A 17362-nucleotide genomic window follows, 5' to 3' on the forward strand; every position below is an offset into this window, starting at 1 on the left:
TCTGATTCCCAGGCTATAGTATGAGTAAACAGCTCTGCAGACTCAACCATCTGTTCTACCTCATACTCAGACGGGCAGCTGGAGATTTGGGAGCTGTGAGGAAGCAAGTGCGATTGGGGTGACACCTTTGAGGACTGGAGTATTTGTGATGTTGAAGTTGATGTGGAGGAGAGCCCACTTAAAGGAGCACTTGATATCCGTTGAAGCACCTGCTGTTTTTGTGCCTCATCTGGAATTTGTAGCGATTGGCGTGGCCGTAAGAAAGGGATCTTATCACATTGTCCGCTAAAAGAAGTAGACATTTTAGTTTGGCTGGAAGATGGTCTTTCTTCTGCAGATGTTACTGTTGCTTTAACACCTACCCCACGGACACAACCTTTTTTCCCCTTCCCAACACGCCTATTCCCCTTTCCACCAGCAGCAGGCCTTTTTCCACTCATTTTGGTGGTTAAATAATTCACAACTCTGGAGTTGTTTGTACAAAAAAACAATGGATGGGAACCGAGCAGAGCTGAGTGGCCAAACTGTGGTATTAGGCCAAAACTATTGGCTGGGTTAGATGGAGAAAAAAATTATATTCGATTTGCAACCTGATGGAGGTCAGTATAGATGGACTAATAGAACAAGTCCCACACACAGCTAGAAGCCCAAATATTTTTTCAGAGGTAGATGCAGAAAAAAAATATATTCAGTTTGCAACCTGATGGAGGTCAGTATAGATGGACTAATAGAGAAAGTCCCACACACTGCTAGAAGGCCAAATATTTTTTCAGAGCTAGATGCAGACAAAAAATTATTTTGAATTTGCAACCTGATGGAGGTCAGTATAGGTGGATTAATAGAACAAGTCCCACACACTGCTAGAAGGCCAAATATTTTTTCAGAGCTAGATGCAGAAAAAAATTATATTCAGTTTGCAACCTGATGGAGGTCAGTATAGATGGACTAATAGAACAAGTCCCACACACAGCTAGAAGCCCAAATATTTTTTCAGAGGTAGATGCAGAAAAAAATTATATTCAGTTTGCAACCTGATGGAGGTCTGTATAGATGGATTAATAGAACAAGTCCCACACACAGCTAGAAGCCCAATATTTTTTCAGAGGTAGATGCAGAAAAAAAATTATTTTTAATTTGCAACCTGATGGAGGTCAGTATAGATGGACTAATAGAGAAAGTCCCACACACTGCTAGAAGGCCAAATATTTTTTCAGAGCTAGATGCAGAAAAAAATTATATTCAGTTTGCAACCTGATGGAGGTCAGTATAGATGGACTAATAGAACAAGTCCCACACACAGCTAGAAGCCCAAATATTTTTTCAGAGGTAGATGCAGATAAAAATTATTTTTAATTTGCAACCTGATGGAGGTCAGTATAGATGGACTAATAGAGAAAGTCCCACACACTGCTAGAAGGCCAAATATTTTTTCAGAGCTAGATGCAGATAAAAATTATTTTTAATTTGCAACCTGATGGAGGTCAGTATAGATGGACTAATAGAGAAAGTCCCACACAATGCTAGAAGGCCAAATATTTTTTCAGAGCTAGATGCAGATAAAAATTATTTTTAATTTGCAACCTGATGGAGGTCAGTATAGATGGACTAATAGAGAAAGTCCCACACACTGCTAGAAGGCTAAATATTTTTTCAGAGCTAGATGCAGAAAAAAGTTATATTCAGTTTGCAACCTGATGGAGGTCAGTATAGATGGACTAATAGAACAAGTCCCACACACAGCTAGAAGCCCAAATATTTTTTCAGAGGTAGATGCAGATAAAATTTATTTTTAATTTGCAACCTGATGGAGGTCAGTATAGATGGACTAATAGAGAAAGTTCCACACACTGCTAGAAGGCCAAATATTTTTTCAGAACTAGATGCAGATAAAAATTATTTTTAATTTGCAACCTGATGGAGGTCAGTATAGATGGACTAATAGAGAAAGTCCCACACACTACTAGAAGGCCAAATATTTTTTCAGAGCTAGATGCAGAAAAAAATTATATTCAGTTTGCAACCTGATGGAGGTCAGTATAGATGGACAAATAGAACCAGTCCCACACACAGCTAGAAGCCCAAATATTTTTTCAGAGGTAGATGCAGATAAAAATTATTTTTAATTTGCAACCTGATGGAGGTCAGTGTAGATGGACTAATAGAGAAAGTCCCACACACTGCTAGAAGGCCAAATATTTTTTCAGAGCTAGATGCAGATAAAAATTATTTTAAATTTGCAACCTGATGGAGGTCAGTATAGATGGACTAATAGAGAAAGTCCCACACACTGCTAGAAGGCCAACTATTTTTTCAGAGCTAGATGCAGAAAAAAATTATATTCAGTTTGCAACCTGATGGAGGTCTGTATAGATGGACTAATAGAACAAGTCCCACACACAGCTAGAAGCCCAAATATTTTTTCAGAGGTAGATGCAGAAAAAAAATATATTCAGTTTGCAACCTGATGGAGGTCTGTATAGATGGATTAATAGAACAAGTCCCACACACAGCTAGAAGCCCAATATTTTTTCAGAGGTAGATGCAGAAAAAATATATATTCAGTTTGCAACCTGATGGAGGTCAGTATAGATGGACTAATAGAGAAAGTCCCACACACTGCTAGAAGGCCAAATATTTTTTCAGAGCTAGATGCAGAAAAAAATTATATTCAGTTTGCAACCTGATGGAGGTCAGTATAGATGGACTAATAGAACAAGTCCCACACACAGCTAGAAGCCCAAATATTTTTTCAGAGGTAGATGCAGATAAAAATTATTTTTAATTTGCAACCTGATGGAGGTCAGTATAGATGGACTAATAAAGAAAGTCCCACACACTGCAAGAAGGCCAAATATTTTTTCAGATCTAGATGCAGATAAAAATTATTTTTAATTTGCAACCTGATGGAGGTCAGTATAGATGGACTAATAGAGAAAGTCCCACACACTGCTAGAAGGCCAAATATTTTTTCAGAGCTAGATGCAGAAAAAAATTATATTCAGTTTGCAACCTGATGGAGGTCAGTATAGATGGACTAATAGAACAAGTCCCACACACTGCTAGAAGCCCAAATATTTTTTCAGAGCTAGATGCAGAAAAAAATTATATTCAATTTGCAACCTGATGGAGGTCAGTATAGATGGACTAATAGAATGATGCTATGCCCAAAAGATTTTACTTCACTAGGTGCAGTAAAAAAATTGGTATTCTATACACAGGTGGTATATCTTGCAACACAGATAGGCTACTCCACTGACTAACACACTCTGCAATAGGCCAAAAAGGATTAGCTTTGCTAGATTCAGCCAAATGCTGTGAAAAAAACTTGCACAGCACTGGCACAGACCTGCCTGGCAAAAACTGATAGGAACTGATGTAACCTAGTCCTGAAAAGGACTGCAATTACAATTAGTCTTTACTCCCACAATCTATCTATTTAAGAGCACAGACCTGCCTGATAAAAGTCGTAGGAAATGCTGTAACCTAGTCCTTAAAAGGACTGCAATCACAACTATTCCCTACTCCCAAGCTATCTGTAGATTTGTGCGAAAATTGGCTTGAAATTAACAAGGTATAGCGCACACAGCAACAGCGGTGCCGTCTAACACGCAGCTGCAGCAGTGAGAAAATGGTGGCGACGGGGAAAATGGCTTGGTCTTATAGGGCAAGGACATGTGACATACACTGCCAATGACACATGCCCTTGCTTGTGTGAAAAACAGCAGTTCGCTCCGTGTGTGCGCTGCTGATAGGCTGACAGACTGCACCTCCCCACTGCAAATGCGGGAAAGAGAAAAAAAAATGGAGATCTTCATTGTTCCTGCAGAGATCCATCCCCTGCCCCTCCCCCCACCCCGCTGTACACTCAAACTGCGTATTAACATTAATTTTCATCATTACTGAGAAAAAATCCAGTTATGATTTTGGTGCACGAACAGTTATCGAACATAACCTCGAACAGCCGAATTTTTCTCAAATCGTTCGTGTTCGCCGAATGGCTCGAACACCGCCCAAAACAGCTCGAATTTGAGATTGGCGAACAGTTCGAGTAGAACAACGCTCATCTCTACTAGTGACCCACCATAAACGTGCATTTACTATACTTGGAAACATTTCCATAAGACCCATATATGCACCATGCTTTAACAGCGAGGGAACCTGTCAGCATGTTTGTACATATGGCAATAGTGGTATGGCTGTATAGGCACTTGACCTCCGCTAAAAATTATACCTTTTTTTATAGCGATCCAGTGTACTAATCATGAGAAATCTAGCATAGAAGCTATGTACAAATTAGGCTGCAAGTGCACAGAGGGTGTGTCAATGCACTTGGAAGCAGCAGTGTAAGTGCAGTGACACACCTCTGATGCACTTCCATCCTGATCTGTGCATGGCTAAAACCCTAGATTTCTCATGACTTGCAAATTGGATCTCTGCAAAAAATATATGCCAATTTTATTGGGGGACGAGCACCTACAGAGCCATAATACTACTTCCATATGACAGCAATATACAGTACAGACCAAAAGTTTGGACACACCTTCTCATTTAAAGATTTTTCTGTATTTTCATGACTATGAAAATTGTACATTCACACTGAAGGCATCAAAACTATGAATTAACACATGTGGAATTATATACTTAACAAAAAAGTGTGAAACAACTGAAAATATGTCTTATATTCTAGGTTCTTCAAAGTAGCCGCCTTTTGCTTTGATGACTGCTTTGCACACTCTTGGCATTCTCTTGATGAGTTTCAAGAGGTAGTCACTGGAAATGGTCTTCCAACAATCTTGAAAGAGTTCCCAGAGATGCTTAGCACTTGTTGGCCCTTTAGCCTTCACTCTGCGGTCCAGCTCACCCCAAACCATCTCGATTGGGTTCAGGTCTGGTGACTGTGGAGGCCAGGTCATCTGGCGTAGCACCCCATCACTCTCCTTCTTGGTCAAATAGCCCTTACACAGCCTGGAGGTGTGTTTGGGGTCATTGTCCTGTTGAAAAATAAATGATGGTCCAACTAAACGCAAACCGGATGGAATAGCATGCCGCTGCAAGATGCTGTGGTAGCCATGCTGGTTCAGTATGTCTTCAATTTTGAATAAATCCCCAACATTGTCACCAGCAATGCACCCCCACACCATCACACCTCCTCCTCCATGCTTCACGGTGGGAACCAGGCATGTAGAGTCCATCCGTTCACCTTTTCTGCGTCGCACAAAGACACGGTGGTTGGAACCAAAGATCTCAAATTTGGACTCATCAGACCAAAGCACAGATTTCCACTGGTCTAATGTCCATTCCTTGTGTTCTTTAGCCCGAACAAGTCTCTTCTGCTTGTTGCCTGTCCTTAGCAGTGGTTTCCTAGCAGCTATTTTACCATGAAGGCCTGCTGCACAAAGTCTCCTCTTAACAGTTGTTGTACAGATGTGTCTGCTGCTAGAACTCTGTGTGGCATTGACCTGGTCTCTAATCTGAGCTGCTTTTAACCTGCGATTTCTGAGGCTGGTAACTCGGATAAACTTATCCTCAGAAGCAGAGGTGACTCTTGGTCTTCCTTTCCTGGGGCGGTCCTCATGTGAGCCAGTTTCTTTGTAGCACTTGATGGTTTTTGCAACTGCACTTGGGGACATTTTCAAAGTTTGCCCAATTTTTCGCACTGATTGACCTTCATTTCTTAAAGTAATGATGGCCACTCGTTTTTCTTTACTTAGCTGCTTTTTTCTTGCCATAATACAAATTCTAACAGTCTATTCAGTACTATCAGCTATGTATCCACCTGACTTCTGCACAACACAACAGATGGTCCCAACCCCTTTTATAAGGCAAGAAATCCCACTTATTAAACCTGACAGGGCACACCTGTGAAGTGAAAAACATTTGCGGTGACTACCTCTTGAAGCTCATCAAGAGAATGCCAAGAGTGTGCAAAGCAGTCATCAAAGGAAAAGGTGGCTACTTTGAAGAACCTAGAATATAAGACATATTTTCAGTTGTTTCACACTTTTTTGTGAAGTATATAATTCCACATGTGTTAATTTATAGTTTTGATGCCTTCAGTGTGAATGTACAATTTTCAAAGTCATGAAAATACAGAAAAATCATTAAATGAGAAGGTGTGTCCAAACTTTTAGTCTGTACTGTATGTTTATTTCTTTCAAAATTATGTCATCATTTATATTTGTCATTCTTGATTATATAAGGGTGTTACAGATACAAAAAAAAGCATAAAAAACAATATCTTAGGTGTCCTTTTTTCACTTTTTTGGTCATTTTTGCACAGTTTTACCATGTTGTATGGGACCGTTGTTGAAATGCGCAGTTTCTGAATTGTGGGTGGTCTTACACAGGGAAAACGATATTGCACATGATTTTCCTCCTTGGTGTTCCAACTTTGAAAGCCCTCCCGATCCAAATCTATAAAAGTTGCAAGAAACTGTGAGATCTGTGACAAGTCGTTCTGGAGGACGGCATTGCCTGGAGGAATTGTCACGTGATCACAAGCCCGCTGTTTATTTCCAGGATCTGTGATGTTTCGCACTTTTTACACTTAGGCAAGGGATACTGTGTGATACTAATATGAAACGTCACAAATCATGGAAGTAAATAACGAGTTGCAATCACGTGCATAAGGATAGCAGCCCTTTATTGGGATACTGTTCAAAGAACACTAGAGAAGGTGATGCAGGACACTATAATACATCCAGGCTCAGCATAGATCATTGTGTCACATGCAGAAATGCATGTCAGATAGTCATCCAAAATAAATAGTAAAATGTTAACAGGGATAAAAAATGAGCAACAACAGAGATCCCTAGTTGGAAAGGCAATCAATTTTCGAGTGATGTTCAATGCAGTTGCTCCATTGGTTTAGCTGCAGTAATTATGTAATGATCTCTCACAAAGCATAAAAACCTCAGGGAGAAGATGTAGATATTTCTTGGCAAAGAAAATCATATTTACTACGGCATCCACAAAGCTAGTAGAGCACACTGACTGTAGGCACAGTTGGCACGTTACCAAATTATATTCTAGTCAGCTAAAATGTTTGAGGGCTGGTTCTTCTGAATTACTTCATCCCCCTCTTAAAGAGGTTGCATGAGATGGGGTAAACATTGCTGATTTCTTATTCTTTTGCATGTTTGTCAAGCTTAAATGTTTCAGATCACAAAACAAATGTAAATATTAGACAAAGATAACACACTTAAAAACTGCATTTTGTGTTTACATGAAGGTCTTTATTATTAAGGGAAAAAGAAATCCAAACCTACAGGGCCCTGTATGAAAAAGTGGTTGCCCCCTAAACCTAATAACTTGTTGGGCCACCCGTAGCAACAACAACTGCAATCAAGCGTTTGTGATAACTGGCAATGAGTCTTTTACAATGCTCTGGAGGAATTTTGACCACTCATCTTTGTAAAATTGTTGTAATTCAGTCACATTGGAGGGTTTCTGAGCATGAACCACCTTTTTAAGGTCATGCCACAGCATCTCAAATGGATTAAGGTCAGGACTTTGACTAGGTCACTCCAAAGTCTTAATTTTGTTTTTCTTAAGCTATTCAGAGGTGGACTTGCTGGTGTGTTTTGGTTCATTGTCCTGCTGCAAAACCCAAGTGCTCTTCAGGTTGAGGTCACGAACAGATGGTCAAACATTCTCCTTCAGAATTTTTTGGTAGACAGCAGAATTCTTGGTTCCATTTACCACAGCAAGTCTTCCAGGTCCTGAACCAGCCAAAGAGCCCCAGACTATCTTTGAAGACCCGGGGTCTTCCCTAGGCATAATACTACTCAGATAAAACAGGGTTAAGGTTAAACAGTGTGGCAATACTTTATTGAACCACCAAATGGACAATAAACACATAGAACAGTCCCAGAAAATATCAAAGATGGTGCAAAATTACAAAGTCTCACCCTTCCGCTGGCCCGGCAGGAATAGATCAGCTGTGACTTTGGGACTTCCAGGGCCAACTACCTCAACCAGTTCAAGGTTCAAGGTCAGGAAACCCGAGGGTCCTCCGAGAGTTTCCATGGGGCCGGATGACCGGCTGATCCCAATCTGGCTTCTCTGAGTTAAAAGCGACCGGAGGGTTCAACCTGGCAACCCCAAACAACATATCCATGGGGCCAGGTGACCTCATTGTCCCAACCTGGCTTCCCCAAATGTATCCATGAGTTCTCTGATGGTCAATGGAGCAGATCTGTATCCTTCCAGTCACGGCTGTGTACCCTTAGGCTGAAATCCTGTAGAATCCAAATCTGTGTCTCTCTGGATGAAGCCATACTAGCAAGCTACTGTCTTGAAGAGTCGCTCTGATCTTTGATTCTCCTTGCAGCAGGATAGAAAACCCTTTTTATATTTACATATGTGACTAAGGTCATCATTCACAGGTCAGGGAAAAAGGTGCAGGGCTCAGGTCTCATTGTTTGAGCATTTAATCAATTTGCATAGTTGGTATCCCCCTGCTCTTGAAAAATAACCAACTAGCTGGCTTAGTACAATATGCAATTAGCATAGTAACAAACATCATTGTTCCACCCTTAGTCACTGTTCTTCTTGACCAGCCAAAGAAACACATACATTCAAAAGTCAACTCAAAGATAATAGTGTATTTCTCTTGGTGTAACAAATCTAGATGTCTGGCTAGTTAAGATTAGAAACTGTGTTGACACACCATCATACTACCACCACCATATTTTACTGTTGGCATGATGTTCCTTTTCTGAAATGCTGTGTTACTTCTACACCAGATGTAATGGGATGTACACCTTCCAAAAACTTCAACTTTTGTCTCGTCAGTCCACAGAGTATTCTCCCAAAAGTCTTGCCAATCATCAAGATGTTTTCTGGCAAAATTGAGATGAGCCTTTGTGTTCTTTTTGGTCAGCAGTGGTTTTCGTCTTGGAACTCTGCCATGCATACCATTTTTGCCCAGCCACTTTCTTATGGTGGAGTCATGAACACTGACCTTAACTGAGGCAAATGAGGGCTGCAGTTCTTTGGATGTTGTTGGGGGGGTGTTTTGTGACCTTTTGGATGAGTTGTCGCTGCACTGTTGGGGTAATTTTGGTCGGCTGGCAACTCCTGGGAAGATTCAACACAGTTCCATGTTTTCACCATTTCTGGATAATGCCTCTCACTGTGGTTCGTTGGAGTCCCAAAGCTTTAGAAATGGCTTTATAACCTTTTCCAGACTGATATATCTCAATTACTTTGTTTCTCATTTGTTCCTGAATTGGGAACAGGTGTGGCAGTAATCAGGCCTGTGTGTGACTAGGGAAATTGAACTCAGCTTCCCAAAGATGTGATAAACCACAGTTAATTTATGCTTTAAAGAGAAAGGGGGTAATCACTGTAGGTTTGGATTTCTTTTTCCCTTAATAATAAAGCCTTTCATTTGAAAACTACATTTTGAGTTTACTTGTGTTATCTTTGTCTAATATTTAAACTTGTTTTGTGATCTGAAACATTTAAGTGTGACAAACATGCAAAAGAATAAGAAATCAGGACGGGGTAAACACTTTTTCACACCAGTGTTTATTCATGTACTGAGTTTAGTTCTGGTACTGTATTTATATAATAAACTTAGTTCTGGTAAAGGATCTTGGTTCACAAGTTATTGTCTTATATAGCAAGCCTCCTTCGGAATTTTGGGTTATACAAAAATGTGAAAAAAAGTTGTTGCGGTGGGAACTTATAAAACGTATACTGTGTGGTACACTTTTTTTCTGCATGGATACCACTTTTAAGGAGTAGCACAGCCTGATGCATCACTTCATGCAGCCAAAAAGATGAAAAACCCTGAAATTCACCGACCTGGTCTATTGAAGCATTTAAGATATGCGCTAGAATCTTCTGGCCAACTTGCAGGAGCCGACTTGGTTCAGGTTGATCAGCTGCTGGAACAGTGTGTGCGGGGAAAGGAATCAGAGCAAGCTAACTCTGCCCACACGGAACGTCTACTCGCCTTCTACGCTATGCATAAGCGCTTGCACAGCCTCAAGAGGTGCAGGTGTAAATTATTTGACAATGAGGCAGCATGGATAGCTGGGAGGGTGGTGGGGTAGATAAATTTTGCTCCGCCATAGACTTTGGTGCTCAGGGCGACCGTTCCTGTGCCCCCCCCCTCACAAACTCTATGCCATTTGATGACAGTACATTGGATAGGACTGAGGTTTGTTGTAGCTGGTTGCAGACAAATAATCATCTCATCCACGATTCACTCGTTTGTCTTCTTAGGTTACATCTTCATCTTTCTGGATTTCTTCTAAATTGAATTTCACTTTCGTGTATTTGGAAAAAACGCCATTCAGCACAATCTCCTACAATTATCCAGACAATGCCATCACTCGCATCAAAAAAATAGAGGTCAGGAAAGCTACAAATCGAGAACCTGGGCAGAAGACTGTTTAATGAGGTGGAACAGAGGAAAAGTTTGTTCTTGGTCGGGCTGCAGACAATGCCTGTGTTCGGCGTATCTAATCTAGTATCTGGATGTGGTGCAAATTTCCCACGTGGTTATATTTGGTTGTTATAATTATAAATGCTTTGTTATGGGAACATGTAGATTAACAAAGAAGATTATGTGTGGCTTGTGGCTTGTGGCAGGATATAAAGGCTGCATAAACAATGGGACACAAGTATCAAGATGACACATAGTTAAAGAGGTTGTTCACTACTTTTTGATTGATAACCTATTCAATGTCTGATCTGTCAGGGTCCGACACCTGGCACCCCCTCCGATCAGCAGTTCTTGGTGTTGGCAGCTGCCGGTCAGAACTGCTCGATTGCGGAGCTGCTCCATCTTCTGATGGTGGCCGCGGCAGGGTACTATACATCTGCTTCCTTTTGTCAGAAGATGGCGCAGCTCCGCAATCAAGCAGTTTCAGCCTGTGGCACAAAGACACAAAGAACAGCTGATGGGCGGGGGTGCAGCGTGTCGGACCCCGAATGATCAGACATTAATGACCTATCCTAAGGATAGGTAATCAATGAAAAAGTGATGGACAACCTCTTTAAGGTACAGTATGTACAAAACATATAATGGGTATTTGAGTAGCCAATTATACCAAAGAGATGGTAATGATCATTTCCATATATACAGGTGCATCTCACAAAATTAGAATATCATCAAAAAGTTAATTTATTTCAGTTCTTCAATACAAAAAGTGAAGCTCATATATTATATAGAGTCATTACACACAGAGTGATCTGTTTCAAATGTTTATTTCTGTTAATGTTGATGATTATGGCTTACAGCCAATGAAAACACAAAAGTCATTATCTCAGTAAATTAGAATACTTTATAACAACAGCTTGAGAAATGTTTTTAGAATCCGAAATGTTGTCCTACTGAAATGTATGGTCAGTAAATGCCCTCAATACTTGGTCGGGGCTCCTTTTGCATCAATTACTGCATCAATGCAGCGTGGCATGGAGGCGATCAGCCTGTGGCACTGCTGAGGTGTTATGGAAGCCCAGGTTGCTTTGAGCCTTCAGCTCGTCTGCATTGTTGGATCTGGTGTCTCTCATCTTCCTCTTGACAATACCCCATAGATTCTCCATGGGGTTAAGGTCAGGCGAGTCTGCTGCCAATCAAGCACAGTGATACTGTTGTGTGTAAACCAGGTATTGGTACTTTTGGCAGTGTGGACAGGGGCCAAGTCTTGCTGGAGAATGACATTTCCAGCTCCAAAAAGCTTGTCGGCAGAGGGAAGCATGAAGTGCTCTAAAATTTCCTGGTAGACGGCTGCACTGACTTTGGTCTTGATAAAACACAGTGGACCTACACCAGCAGATGACATGGCTCCCCAAACCATCACTGATTGTGGAAACTTCACACTAGACCTCCAGCAGCTTGGATTGTGGCCTCTCCACTCTTCCTCCAGACTCTGGGACCTTGATTTCCAAATGAAAATTGGAACTCTGGGACTTTGTGGAGTGTGTCAATGACTGCCTTCTGGACATCTGTCAAGTCAGCAATCTTCCCCATGACTGTGGAGCCTACTGAAACAGACTAAGGGACCTTTTTAAACGCTTAGGCAGCCTTTGCAGGTGTTTTTTATTAATTATTCTAATTTACTGAGATAATGACTTTTGTGTTTTCATTGGCTGTAAGCCATAAACATCAACATTAACAGAAATAAACACTTGAAATAGATCACTCTGTTTGTAATGACTCTATATAGGTTGTGGAAAATAGTTTCATTTCACTGTTTATACACCACGACAAGTCTAAGCATAGCAAAAAGACACAAGGAAGTTACATTGCATCAGCAAAGTCTCTCCCAGGCAAATATTTCAAAGTGAACCGGGATTTCAAGATGTAATGTTCAAGAAATGGACAACATTGAGGATTGCAGATGCAGTGGTCAGCCAAGGAAACTTAGTGCAGCAGATGAAAGATGCTTACTTCCCTTTGACAACAGAAGATGTCCAGCAGTGCCATCAACTCAGAACTGGCAACAACCAGTGGAACCCAGCAAAGTCTGGCCAGAAGTAGTCTTCATGGAAGAATTGCACCTAAAATCCAATACATGTGGCATGGAAACAAGACGAAGCAACTCAATTCTGCACGAAGACATAGGAACTCTGTAGCAGAAATATGACAGCAGGTGCTCTGGCCTGATGAATCAAAATGAGAAATATTTGGCTGTAACAGATGGCAATATGTTTGCTGAAGGGCTGCAGAGTGGTACAATAATGAATGTCTGCAGGAACAGTGAAGAACAGTGGAGGGTCCTTGCAAGTTTGGGGCTGCATTTCAGCAAATTGAGTTGAGGATTCGGTCAAGATTAATAAAATAAACTATTAACGCTTCTATTTTTAAAGAGTTCTTACTTTGCAGCATTTTTTCCACACCTGCTTGAAACTTTTGCAAAGTACTATAAATATCATAATGATGTGAATTGAATTGATGGAATCAGAAAGTATTAATTCTTGTTGACAGGTGCACATGAATGCTTTGTTCTGTAGGCAGCGACAGTATGTGGAATATCAGCTAGAGCCGGCTGCATATAAATGGGTAATTAATGCAAAGATCATCTTTTCTCTGCGACATCTGCCGGTTTAATGTCAGCAGAAACCTTTTCTCTTCTACTTTTCTCAAATTTGATTTGCAAAAATAGCTTTCTGTCTCTAATCTGTGCATGAAATATAGATTTGCTGTGCTGAAGATCCTGCTAATCTTGCTCCTTAGATCTGATAGGAAACGCAAAATGCAAGTGCCACTGAACTTTATTAAAGCAAGGACACCGACTAACCTTGTATTTGGTATTAAAGGCTTATTCTAATGTTGCATAAGTGTTACTGGATAAAGTCATCTAAATGTAAATTACTGTAATTTTACTGTAAATATTATTGTCCTTTTACTGTAAAAATTATTTAGAAGACTTATGTTTTTGTAAACCAGGGTGAACATGGGACATACTTGACTCTTGCAGCTTTTTTCCACATGCATGATGTTACTAAATGCTCCTTTTTAAAATCTCAATTTTTATAATTATTTCTACACAGTTTTTTTTAGGTGTAAAATTAGGGGGGAAAATGCACTCCCAATCCACCTGCAGCATGTGAACCATCTTTCATGGTATGGATACATTTTAATTAGATGTTTTGTGCAGAATACACAGGGCTGACGTTAGGAGCAAGGAGACTGGGCAATTGCCCAGGGCCCTCAGCATCTACAGCAGGAGCTATACTGATAATAAGCTTTATCAGCGTAGCTTCTGATGTAGAGACTGCTTCAGGACCTTTGGGGACCTCACGATCATGTGACCGTGATGTCACCACAGGCCTTGTCAAGGACGTCGCAAGGTACTTAGATAAGTACTGCCTCGAATCTCCAGTGACTTTTTTTTTAACTGAAATGAATGTAAGAGGAAGCAGTGATACCCCTGAAAAGCCCTGTGTGATGTGACATTACTAAGGAAAGACTGCCATCTGCTGGCTGGACGAAGCCAGACAGAACTAACTGGTACCATAAGAATTGCAGGGGGAGCAACTTCTTGTGCGGGACCTGGTCAGGTGCTTTGTAAGACAGAGTTCCTAGATATAAAAGCCCTGCGCGCAAACTGCAGGGGTTTTTGGCGCTTGGGGTTTTGAAAAGAAGCGGTGGAGACGTGGACCAGGGATGGCACTGAAGTCAGTGTAACAGGCCGCAGTGGAAAGCGTATGCCACTAAGGTGTCGGTCACCACCAGACAAGGCCCAGACGACGCCCAGTGAGACCCAGAGACACGACTATGCCGGTCAAGACCAAGAGTCCCGATCTACTCCGGTCAAGACCATGAGTTCAGATTGCGCCGGTCAAGACCAGAACCTTTGTCCTACGCTGGCCAAGTTCCAGAAGTTAGACGATGCCCGACAATAGTCGGTCTCCCTCCCCAGGCCTAACAGACGCCCGCCGATGGTCAAGGACCGAAGTGTTAGAACCCTCCTGTTAGTTTTTTCTATCTTGTGTTTTGCGGTCACGTGACCATCTGCCTATATATTCCAGCTCCGCCCTTCTGGCTTTGCTGGCCTTCAATGTTGTTTGACTGTCTTGCTAGGCTGGTGCTTCGATGCTTATCTCTGTCAGTTCGCTTGGTCCTCTGGGACCTCTAGTACTTTTTGTCAGTTTGTCTTTTGTGTTCTACAACAACTTCTGTTTAGGAGGTGTCCCATTTTTGTCCCAGTCCTTAGTTCTTTCAGGGACGCCTCCCTTAATTCTATAGGTCTTCGTTCAGACTAGCCGAGGACGAAGGCGAGTCTGTTCACTAGGAACAGGGAGCCCGCTACATCGTAGGGATTCAGCTTAGTCTTACTGTAGGGACAGCTTTCCCCTATCTTTCCTTAGTTCTTGTTGCAGATCATAACAATAAGTCCAGCCCAAAAAAACTTAAAGGAAAGAAATTTCGGGATCAGTATGGTTTCCATCCAGGATTTGGCTCAATGCTTGCAGGGATTGTCTCTGGAGGTGGCCGAGCTCCAGCAACACGTGAGTAGCTGTTCTGGAGCGCATTTTGTCGAACCCAAGGTAGGACTGCCTGATGTTTTTTGTGGTAAACAGCAAGATTTTTTTTCCTTTAAAAATGCTTGTTTGTTATATTTTCTTTGAGACCAAGATCCTCTGGGAATGAATCACAGTGCATTGGTTTTATTATGTCACTTTTGCACAAGGAACCACAGGGGTGGGCCTTTTCTCTCCAACCTAATGATCCATGTTTGGGGTCTGTTGAGGAATTTTTTTCTGCTATGGGGCTATTATATGACGATCCTGATCGAATCTCATCTGCTGAATCAGAATTTAGACGTTTGAATCAGGAGTCAGATGATGTTGAAAATTATTGCACACACTTCAGGAGATGGGCCTCAGAAGTTAAATGGAATGATTCTGCTCTGAAATGTCTATTTCTTGCTGGTCTGAGTGAAAGGGTTAAGGATTTTCTAATTGCATTCCCTGCACCTGAGACTCTGCAGGAAGCTATGCAGTTAGCTGTTCGTGTGGACAGGAGACTGAGGTCCAGGGTGAATGATGTAAAAACTCCTGTAACGTCAGGTCCTAGTTCCCAGAAAATCTGCTCTGACAGCGGAGAACCAATGGAGGTGGGGGCAATGTCACTTCGCTCTCAGGAAAGAGACCGGAGATTCGCCAAAGGTTTGTGTCTTTATTGTGGTAAAGCTGACCATTTGATTAAGTATTGTGAGCGTCGTTTAAGTAAAGAAAAAAAAAAGGTCAGTTAGGGAGATTTGATTGAATTTCAGGTATTTGTGGATTGTGGTTCAACACTTAATGTGATTGATAAAGGGTTTTTGGAAAACCTTAAATTGAAATCCAAACCTTTGTCATCACATATTTCTGTGGTTGCAATAGATAACACTCCTTTGAAATTTATTACTCACAAGACTGCTGCATTTTCCCTCACTATCAATGGAGTTCACCAAGAAATTTTGGACTTGGCTGTTTTGGATAATTTGCCCTCTCCAGTTGTTCTAGGATTGCCTTGGTTAAAACTGCACAATCCTTTATTGGACTGGTCTACTAATGTGATTAAGTCTTAGAGTCCGAAGTGCTATGATAAATGTTGTAATGGTCGCATTGCGGCTGTGGTAAAAGGGGAATTACCTGTACCTATTCAAGATTTTTGGAGGGTTTTTTCGGAGGAGGAGTCGCAAGTTTTACCTCCTCATAGGAATTATGATTGCACCATTGAGTTTGTTCCGGGTGCTACTCTTCCCAAAAGTCGCTTGTTTAATTTGACTATCCCTGAAAGAAAGGCTTTGGAGGAGTACATAGAGACTAGCCTGGCTGCTGGTCACATTAGACCTTCTAAGTCGCTGGTGGCAGTTGGATTCTTCTTTGTTAAAAAAAAGGACGGCGATTTACGTCTATGTCTGGATTTTCGTGAAATTAATAAGATTACCGTACGCAATTCCTACCCATTGCCGTTAATTCCTGACTTGTTTAACCAGTTAGTGGGAGCCAAGTGGTTCTCCAAAATTGATCTCCGGGGGGCATACAATTTGTTAAGAGTGAAGGAGGGTGATGAATGTGACTCGCCCCCTGGGCCGTGGGGCACTCGGATCCGGGCAATAGGGAACGATGGGAGTAGTAGTGGCAACCCGGTTCCGTGGCTCAGGGTGGTCAGGCCAGTGGTAGTCCGTTATGTGCTATTGATTATGTCCGACTACGCCACCCGTGGATTTACGGTCATTAGGTACCGCCACTGCAAGGCAGACCGCTGGGGCTGATGATGTGTGCAGCTGGGATGGTGTGACTCCCCACGGGAAGAGTGCGGCCCCAGGGCAGTGTAGTGGATGGTGGGAGTGATGGTGGTGAGAGTCCCAGTGCCGGTAGTGCTGGAGGCGCGAAGGAGCACACAGACAATAGGTTGCAGTCCAGGGTCTTTACTGAAACAGGTAAACTGACCCATAAACAGTCCCAGCTAGGAGGGGACCTGGATGTCTGAGAGCAATTGGGAGATTGGCCCTGGTCAGGGTGAGGGTGTAGGCCTACCGTGCTTTCTGCACTCCTTCTGGCTATCTCCTTCTTATAGGGTAAAAGCCCACGTTTCCGAGCTTTCCGTGTATTCTCGCCTGTATGGCCTGCGACGTGGGTTCCTTTCTGCTCCCAGCCTTGTACGGCTTTACTGGTCCCTTCGGTTGTGGCAGGGCCTCCAGGCTTCTTAGGCCAAGGAATATACAGTCCCTTGCGGACTGGTTCTCTGCTGGGGGATGTGGAATCCTTCCAGCCTCAGACACCAAAGTCTGGTAAATTAAGTCCGTGATCTGCCAAGACAGGCTCTCTTCGCCTCTTGTCTCTGGCTTGTGGCTCTCCTCCTGCCACACTTCCTCTTAGGTGCAATACAAAACTGTCTGTCCCTGCT

Source organism: Phyllobates terribilis, unplaced genomic scaffold (assembly GCF_046119375.1).
Source record: "Phyllobates terribilis strain yellow unplaced genomic scaffold, ASM4611937v1 Scaffold_8__6_contigs__length_399053987, whole genome shotgun sequence".
NCBI classification, from domain to species: Eukaryota; Metazoa; Chordata; class Amphibia; order Anura; family Dendrobatidae; genus Phyllobates; species Phyllobates terribilis.